The sequence below is a fragment of the Lepidochelys kempii genome, chromosome 2, assembly GCF_965140265.1.
Source record: "Lepidochelys kempii isolate rLepKem1 chromosome 2, rLepKem1.hap2, whole genome shotgun sequence".
NCBI classification, from domain to species: domain Eukaryota; kingdom Metazoa; phylum Chordata; order Testudines; family Cheloniidae; genus Lepidochelys; species Lepidochelys kempii.
The window spans coordinates 214,846,003-214,862,095 of NC_133257.1; the positions used below are offsets into that span (position 1 = coordinate 214,846,003).

A 16,093-nucleotide genomic window follows, 5' to 3' on the forward strand; every position below is an offset into this window, starting at 1 on the left:
TGAGCTGGGGATTGGACTAGATGATCTCCAGAGGTCCCTTCCAACACTGATATTCTATGACTCTGTGATCCATATGCAAGTTGTTTCCTATGATTGGTTACCCTCATTGTTAAAAATGTGCACCTTAGTTCTAGTCTGAATTTGTCTAGCTTCATCTTCCAGCCATTGGACTTTGTTATATCTTTGTCTTCTAGATTGAAACTATCTCTGTTATCTAATTTCTGTTCCTTATGTACGTATTTGTAGGCTGTGATCAAGTCACTCTTATCTTTTCTTTGATAAACTAAGTAGATTGAGTCCTTCAGTCTTTCTCTATGAGGCATAATTTTCAGTTCTTTAACCACTCTCATGTGTCTTATCTGAACCCTCTGATATTTCAACATCCTTGTAGTGTAGACGACAGAACTGGACACAGTGTTTCAGTAACACCACTAACATCAATGTCAAGTACAGAGTTGATTTAACCTCTTCTCCTGCTTCATATTCCTCTATTTACAAATCCAAGGACAGCATTAGCCCTTTTGGCCTCAGCATCTCACTGGGCACTCACATTCAGCTGATTATCCACCATGACCCCAAGTCTTTTCTAGAGTCATTGCTTCCCACGGTAGTTTCTCCATCCTGGAAGTATGGCCTACATTCTTTGTTCCTAGATCAGGGGTTCTCAAACTTCATTGCACTACGACTCCTTTCTGACAACAAAAATTACTACGTGCCCCCAGGAGGGGGGCCGAAGCTTCGCTCCACCAGGTGGGGGGGTCAAACCGCGAGCCCCACAGTCCTGGCGTAAAGCTGAAGCCCAAAAGCTTCAGTTCCAGGTGGGGGACCTGTAACCTGGCCCCGCCGCCCAGGGCTGAAGCTGAAGCCTGAGCCTCGTTCGGCCCCGGGCAGTGGGGCTCAGACTTTGGCTTCAGCCCCGGGCCACAGCAAGTCTGTGCCATCCCTGGCAACTCCATTAAAACAGGGTCATGACCCACTTTTGGGTTTTGACCCACAGTTTGAGAACCGCTGTCCTAGATGTATGAGTTACATTTGGCTGTATTGAAGCACATGGGCTAAGCAGTCCAGATCATTCTGTATCAGTGATCTGTCCTCTTCATATTTATAACTCCCCCTTTTTTTGTGTCATCTGCAAACTTAATTAGTAATGAGTTTGTTTTCTTCCCAGATGTTGATAAAGATGTTAAATAGCATGGGGCCAAGAACTGATTTCTAGGTGATCCCATTAGAAACATAGCTGCTCAGTGAAGATTCCCTGTTGGCAGATACATTGAGTTAGACCGTTTTTAATCCCTTCAATGTGTGCCATGTTGATGTCGTATTGTTTTAATTTCTTTAATCAAAATGCCGTGTAGTACCAAGTCAAATACCTTACAGAAGTCTAAATATGTTTTATCAACACTATTAGCTTTATAAACCAAATTTGTAGTTTCATTTTAAAAAAAGCTGTCTGGTGAGTTTGACAAGATTTATGGCTATGGTTTTGGATCAGGCCCCCAGAAAGTATGGGCTACATGTGGTTGTTTATTTCAGTTTTCAGGAGCAATAGCCTTAGAAGTTGCCATTTAAAGAATTAAGCAGATACATAGAAGATATCAGCTAGCTCTTTTTCCCAACGCTGCCTACACAAATCAGAAATATTCAAAAGAAATTTGCTTAATTATTTGGTTGGTTATTTCATGTTAGTATTTTTTCAAGATGTTAATTCTATCCAACCTGTTTTGTGTATCAGTTTTTATATAAACAAGAAATTCTTTCAGTAATTGATGAGCAGTGAAAATGACTGTACAACTGAGAAACCTCAGTCAGACCTTATTTATGAAATAAATGAAATCAATATGTATTTTCAGTTGGAATTAATGTTGTTTTCTAGAGATTCATACACATCACAGATTTACCAAATCAAAAAGCTGTATTTCTGGTCTGGAAAGACCAGGGCAGATTATGATGAAGGTCTGGGTGTATAAGGAAGTTAGCAGTTTTGGTACCATGGTATAAGGAAATTAGCAGTTTTGGTACTATGTCTCATTTTTATTTTAAGAGCACTACAATTCACCAGATTCATCCATCCCTGCAAAAAATATTTATTAAGAAAAATTGCATTGTATGCATATAGCTCAATTTTGCAAGGTGCTGAATGCTTTCCTCGCAGTGGCACTCAACATTTTGCAGGATTTGGCTCTGTGAATGCTATGCACGTATTATTTTGCAAGGTTGGGAGAATTTGGTGAAGTGAATGACCACTGAGGACACTCAGCACTTTTCAGGATCTGGCCCTTGGTGGTGGCACGGGCACTGAAGTGAAGATGCATACTGTACTAAGATTCTCATCCAGCTCACAGATTTAAAAATTTTATTAAAGTTAATGTTTAAAATCAAATTTACCCAAGTTAAGAGGGAAGGTACTGTACATCTGGGGTCAGGCTTGCGCTATGGGGGATTGCAAGTATCGGTTACAAGGTTCACGAGGTACATACATATCGCATAACCAGCATAGATCCAGATTGTGGTGTGGGTCGGCGTTCTCGGTTACTCGACCTAGTACTGTCGGTGTGCTGTGACGTGTTCCATGTAGATGTCTCTGGACTACCTGATGGTGTCGGACACCATGAGCTATCTCATGAGCTAGGCGTAGCGTTGACTGACTCCGCACGCTCTCAGTACCGGCTCGTTGTGGGGGTCCCATGCGCCCAGGGCTCCCACAACCAGGGTGTGGATCTGGACCTCGTAGCCCTGGGCTCTCTACTACTATGTGAGATCTGGGAACACTTTAGCTCTTTTCACAGTTGTCTTTTCAAGCAAGAACTGTGAAAGGCTTTTAGCTTTCTGAGAGTACATTCACAAAGCAGTTACAAATCATAGAAGTTAGGTGTTAATTGCCAGTTTCTAATGATGAATGCTTGGCCTAACACTGTTTTTTGTCAGTTAAAGGAGCTATGGACATTAGATAGACTAAACAGGACAGAACTGAAAAGGAGAACATTCTGTCTCCCTCCCCATCTGCCTTTTAGTGGTGTAAAAGAATTGGGATTAAAAAAAAAAGAAAGCACAAATTTGTTGCTGAGCTTTCCCCTTCAGTCAGTTCCTTTTCATCAAGAAAAGGGTAGGGAAATCTGACAGAAACTGCTAAAACAATATTTCAGCAGAACCCACAGCATCAGGGGAAATCCTAGTGCAAATCATTAACAGCTGAGGGTTAGATTAACACACCATTGATTGTATCCTCTCCCAGGGACTAATTTTCATTTTCTCAACTAGCTGAAATGGTTTGCCACTTCCTTAAAAAAATCTGTGGTTGAAACTAAAATGGTGTGCTTCATTCTATTAATCCATTAGTTAGAATGAAGCTTCAAATGCGTCATCACAAAGAGGTTTTTGGATTATGGGGAAAATGAGAAGTCATGAAAACCAAATTCAGTCTCTGAGCATAGTTTTCCATTCCACAATCTGGGTAACAAAAGTGTAGCAGACCTGAGGGAAAAGTTTTTATTCTGTGTTTTGCACTTCATTGGTAGAGAAAATGAAAAACACAAATTGTGGGAATTAGTATGCCATATACAGGCTATATATATAATTTGTGTATAAGGGAAAAATCTTATCAAACATGGGAGTGCATCTTGCTTGTAATCCCCCCCCACACCCGACTGTGAAGCATGTAACAGAGATGCTTGTCGTGGATATACTACTATTTGCAACGTAACCTGTACGCTTTTTAAAAAAACAATTGTTTCCTCATACTAAATATGATATTTGATGGAAAGTAGTTTTTTTGGGGGTAAACTGGATGGACTTATTGAACTTGATTCCAGTGTGAATAGAAGTTGCAAAATTTTGTCATTAACTTACATGTGGTTGGCCAAAAAATATTTTGAGAACTTTTATCATACATAATTATTTCCCCCAACAAACTGTTGCCAGGATGCCTGAAATGTTGCTGTTTTTTTTTTTTAAATATATTCTCCCAAGAGAAGTCTTATTCCAGATATAAATATCTACTGACCAAGTATGTGTATTATTTCTTACTGGTCCATTTCTTCTGTTAAAGCAGCAGAATATAAATCAATTCAAAATGTGTTTGGGGGATAGGTACATTTAGGTAGGTACATTTTCAAACTAGTTGGAGAACTCCCAATTTGATGTGCAGCTCCACACTATTCATTTATTTATATATATATATATATATATATATATATATATATATACACACACACACACACACACACTTTTTTGTTGGTCATGTCTGCAATGGAATTTTCCATTCCAATGAGAAAGGTACAGTTTTTCAGACTCTTTTTTTAAACAGAGGATATTAAAGTTATTTGAAATATTGTTAACGTCCAGAAGAAAGAGGGGAAAAATGCCTTCTGGATTTTTCATACCATTATGTGTTTCATAAGAATTTTTGCACCTTATTTGTGGTGTAGTAGGGCTATATTTCCTAAAGTTGTTGGTATCTCATATACTAACCAATGCAATTAATTGATTTTTTTTACCAAAATTGTGCAAATTCCTTTTCTCATGTAAAATTTAAAACCTAGCAATCATAATTTCCAGACTTTTACATGTCAAGGGGGCTTTCTCCTCCAGTCTTTCAATAGTGGAGATTGATGTAATCTGAAAGTGTGAATAAGTGAAACTCCATGCCATAATGGTCAAAATGGAGTAGACAATCTGTGCCCTGAGAAGCTTCCGTTGATTTAGAGGCAGTGAGCCTGTGTACATACATGTACACATGCAAAAGAGTGTGCTGGATTTAGAGGGTACCTTAAAACAGAACTTGGTTTCTAAAACATTTGTAACTCCTAACTTGTTGATCACTCCTACTAGAGGAAAATGTGCAATTTTCAATTCCCTAATATTTTTGTTTCCATTTCTCTATTTATTAGCTTTACCCTGACTCAACACAAAAGTTACATCTGTTTAACTAAAGACATATTTCTAAATTGATCTAGTTAAACTGATGTGTAGACAAGCTTAATTTGATTTAACTCTGGCTTTTACTGATTAGCTCAAGTCGGCTCCTTGCTGACTTAAACTAGAATTGATACAAGCTAGAATTAAGAGGGTCTGTGCAAAAGTTTACATCAGTTTAACTAAATCAATTTAGAAATATACCCTTAGCTAAACTAATGGAACGTTTTGCAGAGACCATGTCTTAGAACATCAATCATTGTGAGTAACTGCATGTGAGCCCAGTTCTGTACCCATTGAACTCGATCCCATTCTTTCCATTGACCTTGGCGGTTGCTGGGTGGACCCTGTGTTTGAAAGAAAGCCATTAGTTCAGTTTGTTCACACACATGGGTGTGTAGGAACACAGATTGTGAGCTATATTTACTGGGATTTGAGATGGGTTTTTATTTAATACCGCTTTACCGCTCAGAAAACCCACATTCCAGCTCCACCTCCCCAATCTGTTTTCCAAACCAGGTTATATCACACTGAATTATATTACATATGTTCTTGTTCTTCATTAGGATAAATTGGCTCAGTCTGCATACTCTGCAAAGATGTAATGTAATAACTATATTTTTGTACCAGTGTGTAGAGTACTTCACTGTGTAAAACACAATATATTTACTAGATAATGTATTAAGCACAGTCAGTATTCCACTAGATGGAGTACAAGAGCAGCAGTTTTAAAGGAGGCCAACCTAATTTGCTGGGTCAACATCCCGAAGTTCTGGGAACTAGAAAAAACGATTCCTTAATTATTTCTAAAATCAAACAGTACAATTTAAAAATAATAGACTTTCAGAGCTGCATATAACAGTGTGAAAAAAGCGAACTGTGGCCTTTTCAGACTCAGGAGCCTGACCCAAGCTGTTGATTTAGAAAATCCACATGAACATGTAAATATTTTTTCCTCATTTCACCATATGACATAAAATAATGATTCATTACAGTTATTTCATGACATTTTTAAAAGGCCGTTACTCCTTTTTGTGGTCTTGGAAAAGTCACATGAATTTATTCTGGGCTGAATGGGACATGTCCATCCCTCATTCCCAACTGGTATAAGTATATGATACTGGTGAATGCCATGTGCCTGATTCTGGTCTCACCTACAAAGCATTGTAAGCCCATTGGGTTCAGTGGAATCACCTCTGATTTACAATAGTGAGAGATCAGAATCAGGCCCCAGGTTGAAAGAGATACTGAAAGAACATTGCTATTTCTATAGCATCATATATGTACATGGAGCTCATATATAAATACAATTTATTAAGACAATTCTCTGTGCAGGATTGTAGTCTAGGAACCCATCCTGCAAATCCTAAAGTCTTTTCTAAACATACAACTTGTGCCAGTTACACCAGTATAGTTAAAGCAGTACAACCTCCCTAGGCCTACGCAGTTTTGTCAACAAAAGTCAGCTTTTGTCGACAAAACAGCGGAGGTGTACACACTGAAAAGCCCCTCCCGCTGATGTAACTTCCCTGCTATGCTGACATAATAAAACCACCTCAACAAGTGGCATAGAGATTTTTGCGATGTAGTTAAAGCAACACAGCATCAGTGTAGATACTGTGCTCCGTTATGTCACCCTAATTGGCCTCCAGGAGGTGTCCCACAAAGCCCATCTTGACTACTCTGGTCAGCAGTTTGAACTCCACTGCCCGGAAGGTACACAGGTATGTGCCCTTCCCCCCATTTAAAGCCCCAGGAATTTTTGAAATTCCTCTTCCTGTTTGCTCGGTGTGCACAGTTCATACAACATCTTCCCAATTGACCATGCCTATGCTGCTCTCCTGCTTGGAGCCCACTGGAGCTATTGGATCTGCTGAGTCTATTGGGAGAGGAGGCTATGCAGTCACAGGTTAATTCCAGTTATTGGAACTTTGATACCTATGGGCTGATTGCTAGTGATGAAGGAGAAGAGGCACGAGAGGGACATGCAGGAGTGCCATGCTAAGATCAAGGAGCTGGGGCAGGCGCACCAGCAAGCAGGGGAGGCTGCACGCCATCCTCAGCAGTGACCCCACCTCCACCGCCAAGAGCCCCGTGGATACTTTTGGGGGACTGGAGGCAGCGGCCAGTGAACTCAACCCCAGTGACGAAGCGGTGGAGGAGGAAGTGGAGCATGTGGCAGGGTCGTCCGGTGGTGTGGCAAGTCAGGACCTCTTTTTCACTTCAGAGGGGTCTAACCAGTCCCAGCGCTCTGGCTCTGGCACGCAGGATGCAGGAGAGGGGAGCTCCGGTAAGTGCTCATTTTGCTTTGTTACTGCACGGTGAGAGGAGATTGTGCCCTTGTGTACTTTGTTATATGGTAGAGGAGGGATAAGGGACAGAAAGTAACAACAGAACCTGTCCATCTATGCAGTGGGGATATGGTGGAAAAGTTTGTTAATGTTCACGGGGATGTCCCGGGAATTCTCCATAGAGATCTCTAGGAAACTTTCCTATGGGTACTCTGCAATTCTCTGCCGAAGGCTCTTTGGAAGAGCTGTCTTATTTCTTTCCCCACCGTAGGAAACTTTGCTGTGCCACCTGGCAATTATTTCTGCAGGGATCAAAGCACCACACACGTGAGCAGCGTATGGAGCTGGTCTGAAGCCACACTCTTGCAGGAGATGCACCCTTGCATCCTGGGTTACTCTTAGGAGTGAAATACCGGGTTTGATTACCCTAGCCTGTGGAAAAGGGTACCAATATTCAGAATAGTCTCCCTAGCCACTTGTAGTAACTGGCTTAGCAAACCACCATTTGTCCCTTCTTGCCCATTCCCCCTTGCCAGTCCTCCCGCCCAAAACTCCCCATATTTGGGACTTGCACCAACCTGTTTTCTAGTCAAGGGACAGTGAGAAAGAGGTGTGTGTAACTGTCTCTGTTCATTGTTTCTTTGTCTTCTGCAGATGTGCCCTTGAGGACCCACTCCTGCACATCAGTGGAGCGCCTTCATCAGATAAGGTGGCGAACCCGGAAGAGTAAGGAGGATATGTTTCGCGAAGTGCTGCAGTCAACAGATGCAGCATATAGTGAAACGAGAGTGGAGGGAGACAATTAATGAAAGACTGAGGCTTTCCTGGAAAGGACACGGGGCAGGAGTGGATGATAATGTTCCTGGAGGGCCAGACAGAGATGATGAAGTCTCTCATTACCCTGCAATCATAGAATCATAGAATATCAGGGTTGGAAGGGACCTCAGGAGGTCATCTAGTCCAACCCCCTGCTCAAAGCAGGACCAATCCCCAATTAAATCATCCCAGCCAGGGCTTTGTCAAGCCTGACCTTAGAAACTTCTAAGGAAGGAGATTCCAATCTGAGCACATCCATGTACAACTTTCCCTGCAGCTACTACAGAACTCTGGTCCATGCCCTTCCCAAACTCCCCACTGCATTTTTCACGTGTTCTCGGTTTCTCTCAGTACCCCATGCACTCCATAGCTAGGGACTGGTCTCCCAGCGAAAGCTGGAGTACACACAGCTGTGAGAGCCCTAACCGTGAGACTGTTCCTCATTCAAACATCCTCAGTTTGACCAAAAATTTGTGTTTTGTCCTGTTGTTAAACTTAAGTCTTTGAAATAAAATGAATCTTTATTTGTGTCATACACACATCAATCATTGCTAGCATTAAAAGACGGTGGCTATAGGTAGGAATATTTACGTAGTACAATTAACATTCAGAAATCAAGCACTATGGAGTAATTCAAGACGGCAAGTAAACATTGCCTGGCCACATGCATCACATAAAGACACGTTACTGAGAATCATGGTCAAAATGCTGCTTCAAAACCTCTCTGCTTCGAATAGTCTTCCACTGCACCCCTCTAATTGCCCTTGTATCTGGCTGCTCAAAATCAGCAGCCAGCCGATCAGCCTCAGTGGTCCACCCCGGGGAAACTTTTCCCCCCCATTGCTTCACAAATATTATGCAGAGCACAGCAGGTCGCAATGACCATTGGAATATTTTCCTTATTGAGGTTCAACCAGCCAAAAAAACAGCACTAGCCACCTTTTAATCGGCCAAAGGCACATTCACTGGTCATTCGGCACCTGCTGAGCCTGTTGTTGACGAACTCCTTGCTGTTGTCAAGGTTCCCAGTGTAAGGCTTCATGAGCTACAGGAGCCATGGGTAGGCAGGGTCTCCCAAGATCACTATGGGCATTTCCACATCCTCCACTGGAATCTTCTGCTTCAGAAAGAAAATTCCAGTGTACAGCTTTCTATACAGGCCAGTGTTCCTAAAGATGCATGCATCATGCCCCTTCCCTAACCATCCCACACTGATGTCAGTGAAAGACCATGAAGAAGTAACTTTTTCGGTTGATGTACTTTATCAAAAGATGGTCGGGGGTCAAAATTGGATATGTGGTCCATCTGTCACTCCTCAGTTAGGGAATTCTATTGCCTCAAAGCCACTGATTATTTCCTGCACATTACCAAGAGTCACAGTCCTTTGTAGCAGGAGGCAATTAATGGCCCTGCATACTTGCATCACCACAACCCCCACAGTGGACTTCCCAACTCCAAACTGATTTGTGACTGACCGGTAGTCTGGAATTGCCAGCTTCCACACAGCGATGGCCACTAGCTTTTCCACTGTGAGGGCAGCTTTCGTTGTGGTATCCTTGTGCCGCAGGGCGGGGGTGAGCTCCGCACAGAGTTCCATGGCAGACAATACGGCAGGCATCACTGATCTACTTGTTGTACCAATAAAATAAAAACCAGCAGGATCTTATTAAAGGGAAAAAGGCAAAATACCACATTTATTGTGAATACAGAAAGAATCATAGTAAGCAGTTAGTTATAGTTATAACATTCCATTCAATCTCAAATTTATTCTCACATTCATTCATACAAACATACACACACACACACACACAGGTTCTGCAAGGTTGTTATCATAGTTACCAGCCTTAGAGTTGCTCATGCCAAGCCACTGGCCAGGTGGCCTGGACATGAGGAGGGAGCAGGGCCTTGTCAGATGCTCATCTGATGCTCCTGGAAGTTGGTTTGCAGAATCAGACCCCAAAGTTCTCACTTTTTAGAGTCTATTTTTATAGGAATTTCTTCCTATGCCAGTCTATGGGAATTGCTTCATCATGCTGTTGCTGAATCAATCAGCAGATAGCACATTCCTGACGGCTCCAAGATGTTATCTTGTTCTTTGGTTCTCCCATTCTTGAGGCTGTTGGGTGGATTCCAGTCTGCCCTCCGGGGGGCGTGGGGTCCTCTGGTTATTTCCACTTGACGCCTTCTTCAGCCGATGGATACTGGATTCTTAGGCTGGCACCTCCCTGATCATTCAGTTATTATCCACACCAAGCATCCATCTACATACATCCTCTATCGCTATTTTAATCACAATTGTTAATACAACAAAAGGGTGGGGAGTCTCTGGGTGCTGTTTCTGTTGTTACAGAGTATTGCTTTGAGTCTCTCTCTCTGTGAATTGCTTTGAGAACAGACTCTGTCTTAGAATGTACTAACACAATTAGCAGCTTGCAAGTTTCACACATAGAGGGAGAGAAACAGCACCAAAAACCAAGAGACCTCTTAATTAGTAATACCCTGGAATTTAAACTCTGGGGAATCAAACTCATTTGTGATTTTAATACAGAACTTCTTTAATATGATCCAACATACTCTCGTTTTCTCAACTCATGGAATAGTGTGGGACCAGCCATGTCGTGTTCATAACACTCATCACCATACTGGCCAGCAGCTCAGGATTCATGCTGTCAGGCAGAGGTGGCGGGTGCACAGTTTGCAACATCACGAAACGATGTAGGAAGCCCAGGTAATGATGAAACAGAAAGAACTGCATCATGAGATGGTGATCTGTTCCCAGAGCTCCTAGCGGCAGAGATTGACAGAGGATGGCGAGTTGCACAGTGGGATAGCTACACACGATGCAACGCATTCTCCGTCGATGCGAGAGCAATGGCTGTGGACGTGGTCTGCCGACACAAGCAGTGTTGCATGGACATGCACAACTGATGTTCTTAAAGCAACTTACGATAGTCAACATAACTTGCGTAGACTTAATTCTGTAGTATAGACATGGCCCTATTGTGGACACAGTAATATTGGTAAAAATAAGCTTATACTGGTAGAGCTTACTCTGTACAGGAAGGGGAATAAGCTATACTTGTATAAGCATATATATATACTGGTATAATTGTGTCTACATTAGTGCTGTACTAGCATAACTGAATTGGTACAGAGTGGCACATAGTAATACCAGTAGAAAGACTGTGTAGACTTATGTCAGTAGGCTTTGCTCACATGAATAACAACACTGAAGTCGGTGGGACTGTTTGTGAGGATAAAGATGATTTGCATGAATAAGGTTTTTAAGAGTTAGGTGTTAAGTTATACATGGGATAGCAAGAGATGACAGAGGTATGTGGAAAGAATGAGTTTTATAATAATAAGAGATCATGAGAACCTTTTATTTCTTATTCCCCCAAAGTTTATATACTATTGTTTTTTATTCCCTCTTGCTCTAAAATAAATTAATATTAATATATTAAATTAACAGTTTGAGAGAGTGAAGTCTGACGGGAATAGGTGTGGTGGAATGGAGGTCAGTGCTGGAAGACAACAAAGTATAAAATAGAAGATCTGTATGAGTACTCAAACTTGCCACATATTTTACTTTGTTTTGCTTTGTGATAACATTTTTTTCCTTTGAGGAGAATTGGGAATTTGAATTATTTTAGGCTAAAATTCCAGAGAATAAAATCATATTGGAGCAGAGGCTTTGGTTCAGCTTTAGGGTCTAGTGCAGTGGTTCCCAAACTGGGGTTCGTGAAAAGTTACAGGGGGTTCTCGGGGAAAAAAAATCCCTAATGCAGACAGAGCTGTCCCTAGGGACCCCGGGCAGCATGGGGCCAGCAGCCCGGAGCCCCTGGATTTCCAAGAGCTAAGCAGATCAAAGCAAGCGTATCTATCCCACTGAGGAGATTTAAACTTCAGGACTCCTTTTAAAAATGGAAAGGGAGGTGGATATTTTTTGCTGTTTTTAAAATTAAATAGGCAGCTAGTATTGTTTTTTAAATTATTATGAAGAACAAGTTTAAGCTTTGTTGTAACATGAGTTGTTTGCCTGGGCTGCTCAAGGACTGAATGCTTTTGTAGGAGGAACTCTTTGAGTTGGCTTCTTAAATCCCTTCATGCTGTTTCACATCTGATACTCCTTGATGAAACATAGGAGCCTTGTCTTACAACAGGCTTATTCAAACTGATACAAGCTATGAAAGTGAGATCTTGGAAGAGTGTTGCCGTTTTCATAATGTAATACAAATACTGTGATGATAAATAATAATTAATTGTGTGTAATAAGCATGTCACAAAAACAAATTTTGCATTTCCAAGATCACTGCTTTTATAATTTATACTCTGGTAAAGGAAATATTCATTTTTAAGGGGGGGGGGGGTTCGTGAGACTTGACATTTTAGTGAAAGGGGTTCACAGGTTGTTAAAGTTTGGGAACCACTGGTCTAGTGGGAACATTTTTTTGAAAATGTAGGGTGCTATTTCCTGTAATCAAGGGCTTTCCAGAGTCTGATGATGATTTCCCAGCTGTATCGTTTTGGTGAATTGTTTTTAGCCTTGGGTTATTTCATGACTGGTTTTTGCATATTAAGAATGGGAGAGAATCATATTCATCTTGCTGATAGAAAACAGGGAATAGAACTCCCATAACTCCCTCTCCCCTTCCCTCCACCTTACAAAAAGTTTGGCTTTGTGCTAAAGTGTGAAAAAAGCCTTGACTGTAGTATGTCAGGCATATTTCAGCTCGATTTGTGTCAACCCTAATAAGTCAGTTGACAGGGTAATAAATTGGGTGTCTGTTCAAGCCCTGGCACCTGTACAGGAAATAAAAGGGGATTTCAGTTGCAGGCGGGTTCACTTTGTTTTGCAAATGGAAGTTTTCACAAGGCTTCTCCCTCTCCCTCCCTTTTAGTGAAGTCATATTATTAAAATGTTTATTCCAATTTGAACTGGAGCCAGTTTTTCATCTGGAAAAGAAAGCTCCAAAGTGTCTTTTGAAATGTAAAGCCCTAACCTTTCCACTCCAAAACAAAGGCTTAGTGAGCTTTTAATTATTCATGCATCCTGATGTATAATACGTGTCTGAGTAATTGCAGTTTATTTAAAAGAAATTGTCTTTGTCCTGCATTTTGAAATTCTGCAGTGCTGTTGCTTTGTTTCTTCCTGTAATTGATTTGCATGGTTGATCTTCACAACAGAAGCATGGGAATCCTAAAAAAGCCCCACAAATAGCCTCCATAATCGATTTCAAAATTGCTTGTTTCATGATATAATAAACTAGTGGTTATGGAGGGATAGCTTGCAAGATAAGAGGTGACCGTGCTAGTTACACAATATTGATAAGTCCTCCTTCCCTGGAATAACGTACACAAGTTTTTTTACCTTCACTTCTAGCGTTCTCGAAATGTGGGTTGGGACCCCTCTTTTAATGGGGTTGCCTGGATAGGCATTAGACTTGCTGGACCCCGGGGCTGAGCCCCACTGTCCTGGGGCCGAAGGCCAAGGGCTTCAGCCCTGGGTGGCAGGGCTCAGGCTGTGGCTTTGCCCCCCACCCCAATCTAAGGTGGTGGGTGTCGGGTTTAGCCTCCCCCCCCACCCCAGGGATCATGTAGTAATTGTTGTTGTCAGAAGTGGGTCGTGGTTCAATGATGTTTGAGAACCACTGACTTAAAAAAACCAGACCAAAATAGTTAGGAAAACTTCATAAAAGGGAAGGGAAAAGGGGAACTGGAGAATGCATAATAATTTAAGTAATGTTAAGGAAATTGGTTTTAGTTAGCCTTGAGAAACAAGGTATTCACAAAAAGAAAAGGAGTACTTGTGGCACCTTAGAGACTAACCAATTTATATGCATCCGATGAAGTGAGCTGTAGCTCACGAAAGCTTATGCTCAAATAAATTGGTTAGTCTCTAAGGTCCCACAAGTACTCCTTTTCTTTTTGAGAATACAGACTAACACGGCTGCTACTCTGAAAGGTATTCACAATAAATTTATTTATAATGCTAATGGAACTTATGGGTAGTGTGTGTGTAATCTGTCACCTTCTGCGCCCAATCCTGAGAGGCTATGGATCTGTTGCAACTCCTAGCTTGAGAGCCTTGCTTTTTAGTTCAAGCTATAAAGTCTCTGAAAGTCCCACGTTCAATACATACCACCAACCAAGATGGTAGCTGTCCTCTGGATTTTCCTAGATTGTCCCCTTGGGATCTGCACTGGGAAGGGGATATCTGTGCATGGATTTCCCTCTTCTGCTCAGATGGTATCCTCCTTCTACTCTCCACACACACCCTGCTGCTTCAGGCCCCACACAGGTTGTTCTGCAGTGCTGTGGCCATGCTAAGGGGAGGGGGGAAGATGGTGCACATTATCCCCTCCCCTGGTCCTGTGGTGCTTGCTAGACCTTCTTGCAGGGAGCCAATTGACTGTCTTTCCCCTGAATAATGCAGGGATATCTCTATGAGGGGAGCTGCATATGTGGATTGTGACTTCATTCCCCAGAATTTTCTCACATGTTGCTTTTGTTATCTGGCCCAATGGGGACACAATGGTTTAGAGTGGACACTAGTATTAAAACAAGTAGCAGTAGCTTAAAGTAAAGGACAAATGGAATTTTCAAATGAAAAAACAACAACAGAATCTCTCTGATGATTCGGGTAATTGGATAACAGGTTGTCTGTAATAGTAAATTCAGCAGAGGTGCTCAAAGTGAGAATAGGTAAGTCTATGGAATATACAGGTTAGGAAAGACCTTCTCTCTCTCTCTCTCTCTCCCCCCTCTTAGGGTTTCATGCTGCCTGATGCAGAAGGCTGGACTCGATGACCCAAAATGGCTGGCCTTCGGTTGCAACCCTATTTATGTTTAAAAACTCTAATATAACTAACTGTCTTCAATGATTTTAAGAAGTTGAACTTAGGGTTCAGAAAAAAGGAATTAAATATTAAAAACTCTGAGCAAGTTTTGAAAGTTGTAACTGAATACTAGGTCTGGACTTTTCTATTTATCACACTGGAAAAGAAAAAATCGAAAATATTTAGCTAAGCAATTTCTGAATTATACTGGTATGATGGATTAGTCTTCATTAGTTATGGTAATCAACTAGTGTCATGTGCTGTAGATTTGTGGTTTGAGCATAAAGGAAAAATAAGCAGATTCTGACTTCTAGTGAGAGTTGTATATTAAAAAAATGTGTTGCCAGGTTAGTTTGAGTTTTTACACCTTGGCGTCAGCTCATGGAACAAAAGGGCTCCAGGGGAAATGCTGAAAGTTGATCAAAAATGGAGGAAATGTATCAGTTCACATGTATTTGGATGTACTGCAGAAGCATTATATGTTAATAAAAGGCAAAGAATCAAGTGAGAAAACAGTATGTAATAATAATAATTGTATGTTGCAAGAGGTGTTTTAAATTTCCTGGTCATTGAAAAGATGTTAAGAAATACCTTTTGTGTGTGTGTTTGAATAGCATCAGTTCCCTTCTGACCTGTTGTGAAGGTGATTAAAATTTATACTAAACCTTGCATATGCCTCATATTGCAAAAATCTGGTTTGAGACATAAAATCATCTCTAAAAATATTTCTGTTACATGGCTCTTATGAAAGTTAAACATGTTCCAGGTGCATCTGTTGCTACTTCTGGGCATAGCTAAAATGTTTTTGAAAGTGGCAGGTACACCTGCCATTGCTGCTTGCAATGAAATTCTCAATCTACCAGCTGCCAAAGTGAGGGTGAGCAGACTTTCTGAAGTGAGAAAACAGGACAATTGTTGCAGGGATAGAGGTGAAGCGCAGGTGTGTTTTGGCAGCTGATGATCATAATTAGGGCCCTACCAAATTCACGGTCCATTTTGATCAATTTCACAGTCATAGGATTTTTAAAATAGTAAATTTCATGATTTCAGCTATTTGAATCTCTACACAGTGTTATAACTGTAGGGGTCCTGACCCATAAAGGAGTTATAGGTGGGTCGCAAGGTTATTGTGGGGGTGTTGTGGTACTTCTACCCTTGCTTCTGCGCGGGTGCTGGCCGTGGCGCTGCCTTCAGAGCTGGGCAGCTGCAGAGCGGAGACTGCTGGCCGGGAGCCCA

General features: G+C 41.5%; 1 protein-coding gene across 2 annotated transcripts in view; it reads left to right on the forward strand.

The window, feature by feature from the left end:
• The window catches only part of AGMO (alkylglycerol monooxygenase), a 270,823-nt gene that overhangs the window by 6,345 nt on the left and 248,385 nt on the right, over positions 1-16,093 (forward strand). The gene's annotated exons all lie outside the window — the stretch shown is intronic.